Genomic DNA, 19481 nt, shown 5'->3' with positions numbered 1-19481 from the left:
GTGGGAGTTAAAAAGAGCATTCCATAATTTTTGGGAAAACTCTTAAACTCATATAACACTCGGGTTTTGGTCGGACCTTGCTAACCCCAAGGTAGCGGACCTTAAAGTTGTGTTCGCCTTTTTGTGGGTGGATACCGTCGGAGGCGCGGCGCTTGACGTGCTCGTAGCTTTCAAGTAAGAGCCCCGGTTTTTGGGCGAAGCTCGCTTCGAGGGTAAGATTCGTTATCTTTTCTTTGTGATTATTTATTTATGCTTTATGATTTTAATTATTGCGAGTGGTTCCTCGGGTCGGGGTTGTTTCCGCGGTGTGTCGGACTCACCAAACCCCAACAGCGGTATCGGAGCCCCGCTCGTTTTTTTTTATAATCATGTTTTTCAAGGTTTATTTTGGCTTAATTTTCTGGTTTAAGTTGCTAATTAGATTAGTAGCTCGGTTTTATTTTTTTTAAATCCCGTTTTTATTGTCAAGTTTGGCCCAGAACCCAGATTTTCGCCCAAGACTAGTGAATTTTGGGTGGAAAACGTGTTATGGAAAGGTTTTTACCCCCAAGGACCTGTGATTTTAGCCAAATTCTGACCAGAAATGCCTTTTTCGAGGGGTTTTTCGTTTTTGACGAAAATTTTTAAGTCTTTTCTAACCTTGAAATTAATGGCATAAATTGTTGATTATAAGGTTGATTATTTGCATTATTTTCTGCATTTTTATGTCCTCTTAAAGCACACTTACTTGGTAGTATTTGATGCTTAAAGGTTGATTTATTTTCACATAATTGCAAACTAATTGCTTTTTAGTGTGAAAGTTTTATTTTTGAGGCTTCCTAAGTGTTAAAGATTCAATCTTTATTTGTGATAAATGATTGAAACTTTAAAAACCACTAAATTCCATGTTATTTTGTGTTAAACTTTGTTGTTTTAATCATTTTGAGTTGATTGGAAACATAAAGTTTCGATTTTTGTGATAGAAATTTGGTTATCTTCATGTTGGAAGATATAATTTTCAAGGATTCACAAAATTTAGATGTTGGAATTTTCATTTGAACATTAAAGTTCATATTTTTCCAACTTCCCTTTACTTTGTCAAATTCTCAAGTTTAATTTAAATTGATTAAATTGAAAGTGAGAAATTGCCTCAATTTTATGTTGCACCAAGCTAAACCAATTTAATTAAGAATGGTTCTTGGAATTATTTTGGTTATTTGCACTTTGAAAATTTTATTAAGTTAGACTTGTTTAAAATTTTATTTTGCTCTCTAAATTAGTTCTAAAATTAATTTAGAATTAATTATTTTGTCTCGCGAAAAGGGATCAAATCCCGAGGCCGTGGCAGCGCCGCCTTGCTTGCGGCCACACGCGCGGCAGCAGCCACGCACGGCAGCAGCACACGCGCGGCAGCAGCACGCGGGCTGCAGCAGCCACGCGCGGCTGTGCCGTGGCAGCAGCTCGCGGTCGTGTGCCGTGGGTCGTGTGTTCGTTTTTTTGGCGTGTGCGTATGCTTGGTGCGGTGAGGTGACTAGCCGTAGTAAGGCTTGATGTTAATTTTTTTTGCCGTTTTACTTATTTTAATTAATTTTTTTTATTTTAATTAAAATTTTGGGAGGCTAGGCCTCGGTTTTGAGCGGCATTGGCAAAATTTCATTTTGACAAGTTTGGGTGCTACCGACTTAATTAATTAGATTAATTAAGGAAATGCGGAATTTAGTGGGAGCTTCAATTATTAATGACGTAAATTTTATAATCGGTTAAACAACTTTGACTAGTTTTAATTAGGCGTGTTAATCGGATTAACCACCTAGATTAGTTACTAGTGCGCGCATTGTTTAAATGCATTTTTACTTTGTTTTAAATTTGTAAATTTCATGGGCCATTCAAAAATAGTGAATGGATGAATGGAATATATATATATTCTCTCTCACAGGTTTTATGAAATGGCAACTAGTGGGACCCGACTAGGATAGAAAATACGGACTACGTGCCGTTATGTATTTTTGTAAATCTAAATACGGTCTACGCACCGTTAAGTATTTTTGTACTTTAATATTTAGATTATTCCTAGTTGTAGACACTAGTTTTTGCATAGTTTGGTTAAGTCTTGAAGACGGCGTATCTTGGAAGACAAAGCCTTGAATTGCAAATGAAGACCTTTTGAAGATATGAAGATTTCAAGGGGTCATGCTAGTTGCCAATACGCATCTATAATTTCGCTCTATATTTTATGCTTATATATATATATATGTGTGTGTGAATTATTCGTTAGATGCATGTTTAGGTTTTCTTGATGTTGCGATGATTAGTTAAGTTCACTTAAATCAACCAACATAGAAATCCTAGGTCCCTAATAATATTGAGTCAAACTTGCCTTTCCAAAACAACACTTACTAACCGGACGATGGTGATGGTAGGCTACGCCAAAGCGAGGTGCCATCACTTCTCCAAGGGGCATAAGGCACACCGGGTGTGCACGTTGGTTTTGGTTTAACTCATCGGTATGAGTGAGGAGTCCTCACATACCGTGGCAAAAGAGATACATCGTCAAAGATGCATTAGATGCGACGATTGTCTAACCAAGAGTGGCTTAGAGCCATTAGAAAGGGAATGCTTACCCTAGAAGATTTAGTGTTTAAGACAAGCCAAAGCATGCTTAACCACTCTTTGTTTCTTCGGATCTTGGAATCGCCTTATTTTCACAAAATAGGGACAAATTTTACGTGTGAATAAGACGTCAAATAAGTATTGAAAATTTGCATGAATAAAATTCAATCTTATTTAAGTATTTTTGAATGGTTTTTCATTAAAATTCTTTCAATTGTAGAATCATGTCTTCAACTAATGACAACGACCTTATGTACCCAGAACTTCCCGAAAAGTTACCATTTTTGCTCAATTTGGTGAACTTCAAGGAATGGGAAGATGAACTCCGAAAGACACTCAGAAATTGCTACCTAGAGCATATCTTGGACACTCCGATCCTGAGTTTCTACTCGAAAGGGATCATGAGTGATGAAGCTCATGAAGAATGGAGTATAGATTGCAAGAGAGTTTCCAAACTCATGGCAAACTCCATCCCGGATCAATGGAGAGGGGTTTTCTCCGGCTATTTTCCGGACATGATGCTCAAAGCTCTTGAGGATGTAGTCAATATGAGGGTCACCAAGAGTGCTAGGGGCAATTATGATGGTCATGTGGAGGATGTGACTAGGTCACTCTCCAAAATGAGGATCAAGCCACCGTAAGAAGGTTGTCTCTCGAAAGAAAGACAAGAGGTATGGGGAAAAGTCTACAATGCGAGACTTAGGCCCGGAATGCCACTTCAAGCTCATGTAATTAACATGACAAGGTTATTCAACCATCTGGAGCTAATTGGCAAACCAGTGGAAGACAAGCAAGCGGCTCACATGCTTCTTAGCTCTCTTCACTCGAGGTATGTGGGGCTTAAGATGCGTCTCACCGCCAATAGGGATACACTGTCCTTAAGGGAAGTCATCCAAGAGCTCCAAAAGACCTATTCTTGCAAGAAGGCTAACTTTTCCCTTAGACCAAGGAAGAAGGAGTTCAAAGACAAGAGGAAGATGCGCTGCTTCTATTGTGGTAATCCCGGACACTACAAAAGAGAATGCGGCATGTATCTGGATGATGAGGCGAAAGGAAAAGTAACCTCAACCTCAGGTATCATCTTATACACTTGAATATAAGCAATTTTAAAAGGTATTAGATACCGGAAAATTGACTCACAACACACTCCTTTCTCAGGAACCAAGTGAGCGGTGCTTTTTTCAAGAGGAATCGAGTTCACAAGTAGGATGGAAGTGATCTATCCAAGAGAAACTTGTAATCTCATGTTTTGTCTAAAGAAGTAGAACTTATTTAGTTTTATCTACCATACTTTTGATGTATTTCTGACGTTGGACGTCATTTTCATCAAATCAAGACCTTTTGTTTTGATGTCTTGAACATATTTATGGAATGACACTTTCACGTGTTTTTAGACAAATGTTTGATACCAATACAAAGAAAGCTAAGACTACACAGTCTAGTCAAACTTACTTGTGGCATTGTCGCCTTGGCCACATTAACATCAAACGCATCAAGAAACTTCTACAAGAAGGTATTCTTGACTCATTTGATTTAGAATCCTTTGAGAATTGTGAAGGATGTTTATTAGGCAAGATGATAAAGCAACCATTCTCCAAGTTAGGAGAAAGGGCCGGTGACTTGTTAGGACTAATACACACCGATGTATGTGGACCAATGAGTACACCCGCAAGGAGTGGTTATCGGTATTTCATAACCTTCACGGACGACTTTAGTAGATATGGTTATGTCTATCTAATGTCGCACAAATCTGAATCGTTTGATAAATTCAAAGAATTTCAGAAAGAAGTTGAAAACCAACTCGGCAAGAAAATCAAAGCGCTTCGATCGGATCGAGGTGGCGAATATTTGAGCCAAGAGTTTGATGACCATCTGAAAGAACATGGAATACTTTCAGAGTTGACACCTCCGGGAACTCCTCAATGGAATGGAGTATCTGAAAGGAGGAATCGAACCCTGTTAGACATGGTCCGATCTACTATGGGTCTTAGTGAACTTCCAATATCTTTCTGGGGACATGCACTTTTAACTGCGGCACTCACACTAAATCGTGCTCCGTCAAAAGCAGTGGAAAAGACTCCATATGAATTATGGACAAGCAAACCGCCAAGGTTGTCTTTTCTCAAGATTTGGGGATGCGAAGCATATGTCAAGAAACTCATTTCTGACAAACTTCATCCGAAATCTGACAAGGTTTACTTTGTAGGTTATCCAAAAGAAACCAAAGGGTATTACTTCTACAACCAATCCGAGAACAAAGTGTTTGTTGCTCGTGATGGTGTCTTCTTGGAGAAGGAGCATCTCTCCAAAATGACAAGTGGGAGGAAAATCGAACTCGACGAAGTTCGAGAGGACGAGCAACAAGGACAAGTTGAAAATCAAAGTGCTTACCAAGCAGCTGTTGACATTGGTCAAAGTCAAAATATGCAAATTCAACCCGACAATGCAAATGCTCAGTCCATTACCCTACGTAGGTCGACTCGGCCAAGATCTCAACCTGACAGATATCTCGGTGTTGTATTAACCGAAGATCAGGACATCCTAGTAGTGGATGGAGATGAGCCGGCAACCTACAAGCAAGCTATGACGAGCCCCGACTCTGCAAAATGGCAAGAGGCCATGAAATACGAAATGGACTCCATGTTTGAAAATCAAGTATGGGACTTGGTTGATTTACCCGCAGGTTACACACCTATCGGATGTAAATGGATTTTCAAGATGAAAACCGACAAAGATGGAAATGTATTTATTTGCAAAGCAAGGCTGGTAGCAAAAGGTTACAGGCAAATTCACGGCGTTGATTATGATGAAACCTTTTCTCCAGTTGCTATGCTTAAGTCCGTTCGAATTCTTCTAGCGATTGCTGCATATTACAATTATGAAATATGGCAGATGGACGCCAAAACCGCCTTCCTCAATGGGATTTTGGAAGAAACTGTGTATATGACACAGCCTGAAGGTTTTGTCGACCAGAATAATCCTAAGAAGGTATGCAAGCTTAAGAAGTCCATTTATGGATTAAAGCAAGCAGAAGTTGGAATCTGCGATTTGATGAAGCCATCAGTAAGCTTGGTTTTATCAAGAATCCAGATGAGTCTTGTGTCTACAAGAAGTTCAGTGGGAGTGACATTGCCTTCCTAGTTTTATATGTCGATGACATTTTGCTCATTGGAAATAGCATTCCATTGCTAGAGTCTGTAAAGGCTTGGCTCGGGAAATGTTTTTCAATGAAAGATTTGGGAGAGGCTCAGTACATATTAGGCATCAAGATTTATAAGGATAGATCAAAAAGGATGATAGGAATGAGTCAGAGTACTTACATCGATAAGGTACAGGCTCGATTCCAAATGGAAGGAGCCAAGAGAGGGCACCTACCCATGTCACATGGCATAACCTTAAGCAAGAAGCAGTGTCCAAAGACACCTGATGAGCGAGAAAGGATGAGTCGAATTCCGTATGCTTTGCTTATTGGATCGATCATGTATGCCATGATATGTACTAGGCCGGATGTATCGTATGCCTTAAGTGCTACAAGCCGATACCAATCAGACCCAGGAGAGGCGCATTGGACTGCGACCAAGAATATTCTAAAGTACCTGAAAAGGATCAAGGATAAATTCCTGGTCTATGGTGGTAAAGATGAATTGGTTGTTGAGGGATATACCGACGCAAGCTTCCAGACAGACAGAGACGACTTCAAGTCACAATCAGGATACATATTCTGTCTCAATGGAGGAGCGTTTAGTTGGAAGAGTGCAAAGCAAAGCACAACCGCTGATTCTACAACTGAAGCCGAGTACTTGGCAGCATCTGAGGCAGCCAAGGAGGCAGTTTGGATTCGCAAGTTCATTGATGAACTTGGTGTTGTACCCTCCATCAAGGGTCCAATAGACCTCTATTGTGACAACAATGGAGCTATTGCTCAGGCTAGAGAGCCACGAGAACATCAGAAGGTCAAACATGTCCAGAGGCGATTTCATATGATTCCAGAATGGAAGTCAGAAGGTGAAATCAGAATTTGCAAAGTTGGAACGGATGACAATGTAGCCGATCCACTTACTAAACCTTTGTCTCAAGTGAAGCACAACAAACACATTGAGGCAATGGGAATCAAGCATGTCGTGAACTGGCTTTGAATTCCATTTTATAGTGTTTTAATCAAATTTTGAACAATGTTGATGTAAAGCACCATGATGAACCATTCAGTTTTGGAGTAATTAAAATTTTCATGCAATTTAAATCACTCCATCTCTATTTAATTGTGGTTTAGAATTAAATAATGAGTCCATTCGATTTTAATAAATATTCAAAATAGGGTATCAAGTCAATGGCTTGGATAAAGAAACACCTATTAAGTGAACATTGAATATTTTAATCAAAAATTATCCCTAATCAAGGTCATATTTTGTGGACGATTGATGACCATCAGAGATTAGTGTGTAGCACCGTTTCTTGTGCTATGAGGATATAAATCATTTGCACAGGTATTGGTTTAGAACCATACTGGATCGACATATGAGGATACTTTAAGAGATTTAAAAATCGTCATAAGTATTTTCTCATTATTACTATCGGAACTCTTTTCCTTTGACCATGAGTAGTGGGAGATCTCTTGTTTGAGTACTGGTCCGCTTTGGTATCCGCCAAACGTCTGCCGTAACTGGGGATTATAAAGACATATATCAGGCGGGTGAGTCCTCTTAGTAAGAGAAGCTACATTACAAGACTGGAAATGTCCCCCTAATAACAATAGGGAACATGTCTTGTTGTTTACAAGGCCTCTCGAAGAGCGAGACTGTGAAAAATGCATGGCCGTGCTCAGATGGATTTTAGAAATCATCTGCTTATTGACAGTCAAACTCGGATTTCGAGAAACACTTCTGGACGTAACAGAGATGACTAGTAATCTTACTCTGTAGTTCATGAAGAGACATGAAGAGACATAGGATAAGGGCTATACACTAAATTCACACTTGTCCGGAAGGACAAGTGGGAGATTGAAAAGAATGGTGTCCTTCGAACAAGTGTATTATTCTGATAGCGGGTTCAGAATTATTAGAAAGCTAATATATTCAGTAAGGTCAAGTGATCGGAATGCCTGGGTGGAGGCCGCTTCCGATCAGTAATATTAATATAATTAATATTACAGCTTAATCTTGACTGAACCCTTCGGGTCACACCCAAGCAAAATATACGAACCAACTCGACGAATTAATTCGGAAGAAATTAATTCGTCGCCCGAGTGTTAAATATTTAGACGTCGGTAATTCGAGCTTAGAGCGTCGAAACCGATCGTCGGAAGTCGAGTCAAAATAATAAAAGACGAGACGCGCAAAAATAATAATAAATCGACCATATTCCCAAAATACCCCTAGCATCGGAGTGCCCCGAGCATCCGAATGCTAGGGGCAAAAATGTCCTAGCAAAGGTGGCTAGCAAGCACCAAGCCGAGCCTAGCATCGCTGGCTGGTGCATGCTAGCGCACCGTGCTAGCAGCCATGGCCAGCAGCAGCTAGCAGCCGCAGCACGTGGTGCGAGCAGCAGCTAGCTGCCGCGGCTAGGCACGCTAGCACAGCAGCAGCCGCGCCGCGCCACAGCAGCAGCCGCACCGCGCCACAGCAGCAACTGGGTGCGGGCTGGGCTCGGGCCGGGCTCGGGCTTGGCTCGTGGCTTGGCTCAGGCCATAGGGCCGTGGATTAAGGGGAAGCATGGAATATGGGAGCAAGTGGGAGAGGACATGTGGCACAAGGAGAGTATTGAGTGGGGAGCAAGTATGGTCCCCTACTCTCCATGTGGTCCTCACCAACCCATCTGACATGGTAATGCCACTTGTAGATTTATTATTAGTTTGCAATTTTAATTTAATTTAGCTTTAAATTAATTTGTGGAATTTCATGATCCTTCATTGATGGGATAGAAATTCCCACTCATACTTTCCTCTATAAATACCAACCTTGGGATTTGGAGTAAAGTGCTTGAGTGGGAGTTAAAAAGAGCATTCCATAATTTTTGGGAAAACTCTTAAACTCATATAACACTCGGGTTTTGGTCGGACCTTGCTAACCCCAAGGTAGCGGACCTTAACGTTGTGTTCTCCTTTTTGTGGGTGGATACCGTCGGAGGCGCGGCGCTTGACGTGCTCGTAGCTTTCAAGTAAGAGCCCCGGTTTTTGGGCGAAGCTCGCTTCGAGGGTAAGATTCGTTATCTTTTCTTTGTGATTATTTATTTATGCTTTATGATTTTAATTATTGCGAGTGGTTCCTCAGGTCGGGGTTGTTTCCGCGGTGAGTCGGACTCACCAAATCCCAACACGTCGACCCTCAATCAACAACCCAAGTCAAAGGTCTACATCAGATATCTTTGATAGAGATCAAGCATCGTCGGCCCTCAATCAAGAGTCAACTCAGCCCGTGAAACAAGTCAAAGATAAAGTGGAGATCGAATCAGAGGAGCAAATTAGAGATTGTAGCCAAAATTATCAAATTAATAAAACTAACATTTTGTTTCATTTTTTTTGAATCTATATTTTGCAGATTTAAAATTTGTGTTTACAATACCATGTTCGTGAATGTTTATTTTGAGATTTATATGCATGAGGAATGAATATAGAATTCACAAGGGTCGCTATGCATCTTTCGGAAATGAATTTGAGTTAGAAACGAAGTTAAACGATGTTTTATAAAGTGGCAAAACTGATCTTTGTCCACTCTTTTGATCATAACTTGAGTTCTACAAATTGGATTGATGCGATTTAAATTGCGTTGGAAACTAGACTTAAAGAGCTTTCCAATGGTAGGTCACACGCCCCAATAATCATTCTAGAACAGAAGTTATAGGCGTTTGAATCCAAGTGATGCTGTAAGCCACCCGCGGGATAATTGTTGCGCCCCTGTCCCGCGACCACTCGATACCAGCAGGTGCTGCTGCTAAGCCGCGGCCACCAGCCTGCGCCCGCAGGTCTGGTCGAGCAGCCTTGAAGCCTCGAGTAGCTTTTTCATTCACATCGTCACAAGTCTTCGAGCCACGTCATCTTCTATCGTCCACTAATAATTCAACTTATGTAATTTATATTTTCTTACTTCTTTTCTTTAATTATTTTTAGATTAGTTTTAGGATAATATAAATACTCAAGGGATATTATTTTTCCATTATGCCTTTTATATCTTTTATTATTTTACGTTCTTTTTAGTTTTCTCTTGAACCCTACTTTCTCATGGCATCTCCATGGATTCTTCCATGGATGATTCTTGGGTTTATTATTTCAATTCATTGAGGTATTTTATTTCTATCTCTTATTTTTAATTATGTTTTATTCCTTAGATCTAGTTTTAATTATTTCTTCCATGTTTGAGTAGATTATTTCTAGGGTTTGGGAATCCATGTTTATACTTTAATTCTTAATTGATATTATTTATGATTTGATTATTGATATCTCTAATTGATAGTGTTTTTCTTATTAATCTTGCAACCTGATCAATTGTTTGATTAATTCATGTTAATAAGAGTTTGAATCAAAAGATCTTACTTTTAGAGGCTTACCTACAATTAGCAATTTTGATTATGTTAGCGATCGAACTACATATGTTGAATTGAGAGCGTTAAGACCCGACCGTAGGCTTAGCAATTGCTCTAGATTATTGATTGATTGAATTGTTATTGATATTTGATAGATTTAGAACTATAAACATGGTGAACCATAACCCTAGGTCTTTTTATTGATTATTTTATCCCTCTTTTAATTTAGACTATTTTTCTATCCCAATTTCGTGACATAGTTTAGTTTCTCCATACCTTAGAAGTTAGATTGAATAACCATCTCTCTGTGGATTCGACCCTACTTACCCTACTACATTGTTAGTTGGTTTTTGTTAGGAATTTATTTTTGACAGGTGTACGACAACCTATCAAATTTTGGCGCCGTTGCCGGGGAGACGACTTAATTTGATTTGACTTTTATGTTTGGTTGAACTAATTAAACTTGTATATATTTATTTTTTATTATTATTTTGTATATACTTTCTTTTTGTTTTACTCTTATTGTGTTATCATGGAGTGGTATGATTATAGTTCGTATGGAATTCATGGTGTTAATTAGCAGGGGCAATATGGTTATAATTCGGGGTATTGTAATGCTAATATTTCTATGTTTGATACATCATATGATTATCAAAATTCACATAATAATTGCATGAATTCCTGTGAAATTTCTTATTACCCTAATGAGTCTTATATGCATGATTTTAATTCCTCTTACCAACCTCGACTGGATAATTATACTCAACCCAATTCATCGGAGTGTAGGGAACTTTTTAATATGATGAATGAGTTTATTGTTTATCAGCATGAAGAGATTAATGAATTGATGCATGATTGTCAACGTATTTCAAAATCTATTGAATTACTTGCTGTGCAACAATATACTAACCAACAGGTGATACATGATGATAATGATATTGGTTTTGAGAATTGTATTTCAGTGGAGGAAAGCATTAATTTGACTCATGATATTTACTCCCCGTCAAATGAAAGTATAATAGAGGAGAATAATCTTTCATCTCTTTATGATTCTGATGGTGAAAATTATTGGAATGAAGATATAGAGGTAGTGGAAAAGGAAGAACAACCAATTAGTGTTAAGTCTTTGGTTGAGAAACCATTGGTTTTGGATATTTTGGTAGTTGAAGATTTTACTGACAAGTTTACTCATGAGGGTGAAGTTGAAGGTAAATGCATTGATGTTGAGCTTAACCGACTAACCCTTTATATCCCGTTTTCCCAGAGGTTTAATCTAGTTCCTTCATTCACTATGTTGAATCATCCTTACTTTCTTAAAATGTCCCCATGCCATGATACATTTGGCCATGTAGACCTTGATGTTTATTCAAAAAGGTTTACATTGCCTAAGGAGCAAGCAAAGGTAAGTTGTATATACTCTCCTTTTTCTTTTTATTTTAACTTTTCTTCTTTCGATTATTTTTCTTTTATTTTTTCTAACCCCCTGTATTTCAAGTTTTGTGTGCTTGTAGTCAAGCCATATGTGGTGCTCAATGATATGTTTGCAGGGGCGTATGATAATTTACTTAAGGCATTGGATTCTTCCGATTGACGAATTGAGTAAGGTCGCGCGGGACCTTAAAAATCAGCGCTAATTGGGAGGCAACCCAATTTTCTTTGTTTTTTTTTATTTTAATTTTTTTTTTCTGTCATTTAAATAATAATGCTAATGTGTGTTCTAGTGATGATGTCTTTTGCTAGGTACAAACATAGCTAAGTTCCTTGGCTACGTCGGCTACACAACTACAACTACCAATTGTGGTGGAGGTGTCTATACCTTTGACACTCCCTTCTCTTACCCACCCCTTTGTGAGTTGTGCCTCTCCCTTATTTATGCTTTAGTTCCTCTTTGTTCACATTGAGGACAATGTGATGTTTAGCTTGGGGGAGGATTATTGTCATTGTAACTTTATGCATGTTAGTTGTGTTTAGTTTATTTTTTTTATTGCTTTTTAGGTGTTGTATGGTTTGTACCATTCATTAGGAGTGGGAGTTTACATACAACGAAAAACAATGTAATCCTTTCTTAGTTGTTTTTAGTTGTTTTTGCTAGTGCATACTTGTGTCTATCTGATCAGAAACAAAGGAAGGGGCACCCACCCTGCTCACATACTCCTTAAACTGAACCTGAACCCCAGGCACCCAACTATCATCAAGAATTCGAATGTTGGTACCAGCCCCCACCTTCCACATCAAACCATGTCAAAGGGTCTGAAAACCTTGTAATACACTACGACAACCCCAAGATGGCCTAACCGTCTTAGCAGTACCATGAGAAGCCAGCAAAGATGGATACTTTGCTCGGTACACCCTAGAAACAAGAAGCTGAGAATTTCCGAATACCCAACCCTCCCAGCCCTCGAGGCAAATAAAGAGTAGATGAAGAAGATAATGCTACTCCCTTAGAGGAGGGAGAAGAGCGCCACCAAAAATGAGCTAGGATATTATCAAGGCGATTACACACCGTAGTAGGCACTTTAAACACCGAACTAGGTGAAAAAAGGCCTTTGGCAGCGGTTCAAACCCGGTCTAAGGCACCGGTTAGAACCGCTGCCTATGTGAGGGGTGCCAAAAACCAACGTTTTGGCACCGGTTCAAAACCGGTGCCATAGGGTAACATAGGCACCGGTTAACCGGTGCTATATGCCTACTTAGGCATCGGTTAACCGGTGCCTAAAACTGCTCTCCCGCCAATTTTTTTTTTTTGGTGGTAGATATTTTAGGCACCGGTTGCTGCCTAACCGGTGCCTATTCACCAAATTTTTTTTTTTGTTTTTTTTTTTCCAATTTTCGTGCAATAATATTTTAAAAAAAAAACCCTGTTTCCAGCAATAATAATAACTTGTAATTCCAGCAATTATATTAAATATAATAATTAATATTATTATTATTATAATAACTAATAATAATAATATTATTAATTATTACAATAAGATACAAAAATAATATTAAAAACAAGAATTCAATTATATATATAGATATAAATATTCCCAAACGCAATACAAAAAAAAAGTTGCTTACATATACAAATAATAGTACGTACATATATAATGAATAATAAGTTATATAGTTCAAAATTTAACATAAATAATTTACAATTACAATGCCATTTACATGTTGAAGGTGATAAAAGACGCCAACATGTCACGAACTTCATTAAGCTCCTTGATTGTCAACGGACCATCCTTTTGGACCTTGCAAAACTTGAAATACAAAAACATTATTTTAAAAATAATTAATTAGGCAAAACAATATGTATTTTATCAAATATTACTTATATGACTTCTATATAGCCCATTTACTACATTACTTATCAAATGAACTATTTCTTTCTCATAACATGTCAATATTGGATAGTTGTATGTGTGTAATTCCTAAAATTATATAGGAGAGCATTTTATTAAGGTTTATGACGCTTTTTACTCAAAATGGCCCGAATATGGCCTATATGACTTTACTTTGCCAATTTCCTACATTTCTTATTAAATGAACTTTATTTATCTCATAACATGTCAATATTATCTAGTTATAGGTGTATAAGGAAAGAAATCACATCAAAAGAGCATATTAACACAAAATGGCCCTAATATGGCCCATATGACTTCTATTCAGCCCATTTTCTACCTTTCTTGTGAAATAGCCTTTTTGTTTCTCATAACATGTCATTTTTGGATAATATTAGGTGTCTAAGGCTAGAAATCACATCAATATAGCATTTCAATAAGTTTAACAACGCATTTTACTCAACATGGCCCAAATAGGGCTTATATGACTTCTATGTAGCCCATTTTCTACATTACTTATCAAATGAACTATTTCTTTCTCATAAAATGTCAATGTTGGGTAGTTGTATGTGTGTAAGCCCTAAAATTGTATAGGAGAGCATTTTATTAAGGTCTATGACGCTTTTTACTCAAAATGGCCCGAATATGGCCTATATGACTTTACTTTGCCCATTTCCTACATTTCTTATTAAATGAACTTTATTTATATCATAACATGTAATTATGATATGGTTTTAAGCTTCTTCTTAGGTTGATCAATTCTTTTAGGCTTCTACACCCTCTTCTCTTTGAAGTTTTGCTTCCATTCGAAATCTGAAATAGTTTGAGAAATAATAAGTTTCAACTCACAATCACTTATACATATGTAATTATGATATAGTTTGAGAATGTATAAGTTTATTAGTTGAGAAATGAAGAAAATAGGCAAGTGAGTAGCCATTTCGGCTCAAATGACATTGATTTTGATGAATTGGACCCAAAACCTTAGAACATAGCGATTTTAATGTAATTTCAAATGACAAACACTTATAAATATGTGATTATGAGTTGTTTTGAGATGCAAGGAGTTTATAAGTTGAGAAATGAAGAAAATAAGCAAGTAAGTAGCCATTTCAGCTCGAAGTGGTTTTATTTTGATGAAATGTGGCAAAAAAAATTAGAACTTTGCTTCTTTTATGCAATTTCAACTCACAATCACTTATACATATGTAATTATGATATGGTTTGAGAATGTATAAGTTAATTAGTTGAGAAATGAAGAAAATAGGCAAGTGAGTAGCCATTTCGGCTCAAAATGGCTTTATTATGATGAATTGGACCCAAAAACTTAGAACTTGGCGATTTTTATGTAATTTCAAATGACAAACACTTATAAATATGTGATTATGAGTTGTTTTGAGATGCAAGAAGTTTATAAGTTGAGAAATGAAGAAAATAGGCAAGTAAGTAGCCATTTCGGCTCGAATTGGCTTTATTTTGATGAAATGTGCCAAAAAAATTAGAACTTTGCTTCTTTTATGCAATTTCAACTCACAATCACTTATACATATGTAATTATGATATGGTTTGAGAATGTATAAGTTTATTAGTTGAGAAATGAATAAAATAGGCAAGTGAGTAGCCATTTCGGCTCGAATGACCTTGATTTTGATGAAATGATGAAAATTGCTTAAATTTTTTTTTTTAAAATATGCAACTTTCGCCGCACTGGAACACCCGAGGGAGCCGCCCCCGCTGCCGGAACAGCGAAGGCAGCCCGCGCCGAGGACACAGCAGCCCCGACAGGTGGCTGCCAAGGCTGTAGCAGCCACGACAGGTGGCTGCCAGTCTGCTGCAGCCTTGGCAGCAGCCTGCCTGGGCTGCTGCTGCCTCGACAGGTGGTTGCCATGGCTGTAGCAGCACAAGCAGATGCTGCCGAGGCTGCAGCAGCCATGGCAGCCGCCTGTCGAGGCTGCAGCAGTCTGGCAGCCAGCTGCCGTGGCTGCTACAGCCTTGGCAGCCACCTGTCGGGGCTGTTGTGGCCTCGGCGCGGGCTGCCTTCGCTGTTTCGGCAGCGGGGGCGGCTCCTTCGGGTGTCCCGGGGCGGCGGAACTTGCATATTTTTTTTTAAAATTTTTTTTTGAGCCATTTGAAATCAACTTGGCGGACCTTGCATATTGTAAAAAAAAAAAAAATATTTGGCGGTTTTATTTTAAGAGTGTCTAACGGTTTAACACTGACAAAAATTGAGAACTAAATAATTTACCTCCTTATTAATCAACTTCACCCATGCACGTGGCCAATCAACGAAGCTACCTACATCTTGCCAAAGCGTTGTTATCTCAGCCTCCTCTATCGGTACGGGTAGTGGAATGTCTTCGAACCCCGCAACCACTAAATCGGTCCCAACCGAGTAATGATGTGGCCCCGCCGTAGCACCCGTCGTCGGTTGGGCACTACCATACGCCACCAAACTCAACGCGGTACTATTTGCATGCCCCGGGGCTAGAAGTGTACACCGGGTGTCTTCCTACACAAGTATATATATAAAAAGAAGATAGTTAAATAGGACTTTTACAACAGCATAGATAATATAACAAAATTCATTAAGGTAGAGGGTTACAAATCACCTGTAACTCTGGAAATTCATGCGGTGTTGGATTTTCAAGCTCCCTCGAGTCTGCATGTGTAGGAGTAGGAACCTGCAACAGTACATCAATCAATGCACCTCAAATCTCAATTAACTCAGTATTTTAAAACTTTTAATAACCCAATTGATTTTACCTCAGGTGGCACATCTTCACCACGTATCTCATCTCCTCCATGTCTATCACCTTCTCCTTGTCCTTTTGGTTCAGAACATGAGTCGACCGGGGTACTCGTGAGGAACGGCAAAGTCAGTAAGTTCATCAGCTTCGCCCAAGCATTCAATTCACCAACTAACTCGTTGCGTACTTGTTCCTTATTTGATGCCACCTTGGCATTCAACTCCCCCGGTGAGTTAACATTGGCTCGAGATCTACCCAATTTTGTGTATTCGGGACCCATCACCTTATTACATCCAAGCAATGACCCTCCCGAACCTACTACTCGTCCTGGATGGTATGGCCTTCCCAAAGCCATGGTGAAAGGGTCATTCTCCACACTTGGTTCAAATTTGCCCTCCACCATCTCTTGGGTGTGCTCAAGCTATAGCATAAGGAAAAATGAGGTTAATAAAACAGTTAATGGTTTGTACAGTGATTTAGATGCAAAAGTGACTTAATTTCAACAATTCATAGGTAACTTACAAGCTTATCCGCCAGTTTTTTGGCTTCCGGACCCTTGATGACCCATTTTCTGGTTTTCTTATCAAACGAATGGAGAGAACAAAAGAAATCACCGGCACGACTCACCAATGTAGTGATCGTGGAACTAGAGGGTTCCTTCGATGCCACTAGAAGCGCTTTAGGGTATAAACCCGAACCGACCCACTCAGGTCTCTTTTCACCAAAAGTCTTAGGACCCATACTGATGGACGTATTTCTTCTTTTCTGCATTCGCTTGATTTTGCTCTCGAAGTTCCTACAAAACAAAAAATGTTAGTCTCATTACTACAAAAAGTGTTAAGCTATTATTCAATTGAGATTAGATTTACACAAACTTACAATGGCTTTCTTTTGACTCTTCATTCTAACGAACTCTTCCCAATCATCTTTTGACACGGTCGACCATATTTGCCACGGGAGACGGTCATCCTCTTTGGCATTCTTCTTCTTTGTTTGCACCTTCTTCTTGTAGATCCACCGATTAGTCAACTTGGTCTTAAAGCCTCTGAATCTTTCCGCTAATAAAGATTCAAACACCCTTCTCTTCTCAGGATCATTAGGAATAGAAAACAGCCTCTGCAAGCACAAATTAAAACCGATTATTAGTTTCTATTTAGTAACAACCATAAGGTTAAGGTATCTTAAATTGTCTAAATGTGCCAAAAACACACTTACCCTTGTATCATCACAAAATGCTTGAATCAAACCCAGAGGTACTTGCCGCATTACAAGTGTAATGGGGATTTTCCGCGAACATATGCCAACTTGATTAGCATATTGTCGACGCCATTTGGGCCCGGGTTGTCCTTTGTTGTCATACTCCAAGACCATGGGACCGTCCGGTTTCTTAAAGCTTCTCGTCGGACCCCTTCTTTTTCTTTCAGTCGGTGCCTTTTCCCCCCCTCCACCACCTGTGTTGTTTTCATCTTGTCCTTGGCCTTGACTTTCAAGAGTCGGGTTCTTACCAACAATTTCACGTGCTGTATTTACAATGGCCGGTGCACGTTCAGCTAAAATTTCAAAATCGTCAAGCCTACGCTCGAACTCATCTTGAGCCTGATCCTCTGGCTCACCTAAGTCATCCTCCTTATTCACATCATAAGGCACATCACTATCATCGGAGTCGTCATCCTCGTACTCGTCCTCATACTCATCATCGTCAATGTCCTCTACCAAAGGAGGATCATGATCGTCCGCCATGAGATATAAGCACCTGTCAAAGCAATCATAAAACAATATTAGTGTATAGTAAAGTATATGCATGATAGTTATTATGGTTATGTAGAAGCTATTTAAGCCATTTTCACCTACTTATTATGGTCCTATAACCTTGTATATGCATGATAATGAGTACAAAATGCCAATTTCAATATACATATGGAAAATAGGTTGTTAGAATGAATAAATGTTAGTTCATACACAAAACAAAGGAGTTGGGTTAAGTAGAAGCTATTTATGCCAGTTTCACCTACTTATGGTCCTATAACCTTGTATATGCATGATAATGAGTACACTTAGGCAATTTCAAACTACAAACATGTTAAATATATTGAATGTAGGTTGTTAGAATGAATAAATGTTAGTTCATACAGAAAACAAAAGAATTGGGTTAAGTAGAAGCTATTTAAGCCAATTTCACCTACTTATGGTCCTATAACCTTGTATATGCATGATAATGAGTACACTTAGGCAATTTCTAACTACAAATATATCATTTTCGCCTACTTATGCTCCTATATACATGATAACTAAACTATATTTTCAATGAAACCATTACTAACTTTTAATCAAACTACCTCATTCTGAAATTCCTTCGTTGTGGTCTGATCGCATATAACCTGCTTCGTTGTCTATGTCATTTAGTACAACAGGTCTAGGAACAGTGAAAGGTGCTGAATCATCAAACGCGTCATATTCTTCCTCATCCTCAACATCTCCAATGCCTAGGATTCTTCTTTTGCCAGCTAGCACTATAGACCATTTTGAATCTATTGGGTCAGTTACATAGAACACTTGCTTAGCTTGAGATGCAAGGATAAATGGTTCCGCACTATCATTCAAGTGGCCAAGATCTACAAGAGTAAAGTCCTCATGTTTGACGTTACGCCTGATATTATCAACCCACTTACACTTGAAAAGAGCTACCGTGAAGTCACAATAATCAAGCTCCCATATTTCTTGAATTCGACCATAGTATGACAACTCTACATCGACAGGTGATTTATCCTTAGAACTTGCAAACTCCCTTGACGATGCCACAAGAGTTATACCACTGTTTTGGGTGGAGGAAGATTTCAAATCACGAGCCTCGGTCCAAAAAGTGTACCCATTAATGTCATATCCCTCAAATGAACGGACATCATCCCTAGGACCGTACGCAAGCCACCGTACTGTATCGGTCACATTAGTATCATTCAATCCACTCATTAATCGATCACGAAACCAATCAACAAATTTCTTATTATGCAACTGCATAAGTGCCCTTTCACCTTTGGATGGAAATTCGGCACGCAAACTAGCCATGTGCTCGTCTAAATATGGGTGCACATCTGAAACATGGTGCAACACATAAAGGTGTGCTTGTAAGAACTGATCTCGGTCTGGTGACATTCGTTTCGACCCAATTGTGCCATGACCATCAAGTCTACCTTCATGTCGAGAAGTAGGAAGACCAATAGGTTGAGCAAAGGCTATGTAGTCCGCCACAAAGTTACTTATCTCCTCACCCACTGTCCCTTGCATTATACTTCCTTCAGGGTGAGCTCGG

This window comes from Chenopodium album, chromosome 8 (assembly GCF_948465745.1).
Source record: "Chenopodium album chromosome 8, dcCheAlbu1.1, whole genome shotgun sequence".
NCBI lineage: Eukaryota > Viridiplantae > Streptophyta > Magnoliopsida > Caryophyllales > Amaranthaceae > Chenopodium > Chenopodium album.
The sequence above is the reverse complement of the archived record's forward strand: the minus strand, read 5'-3'. Positions refer to the sequence as shown.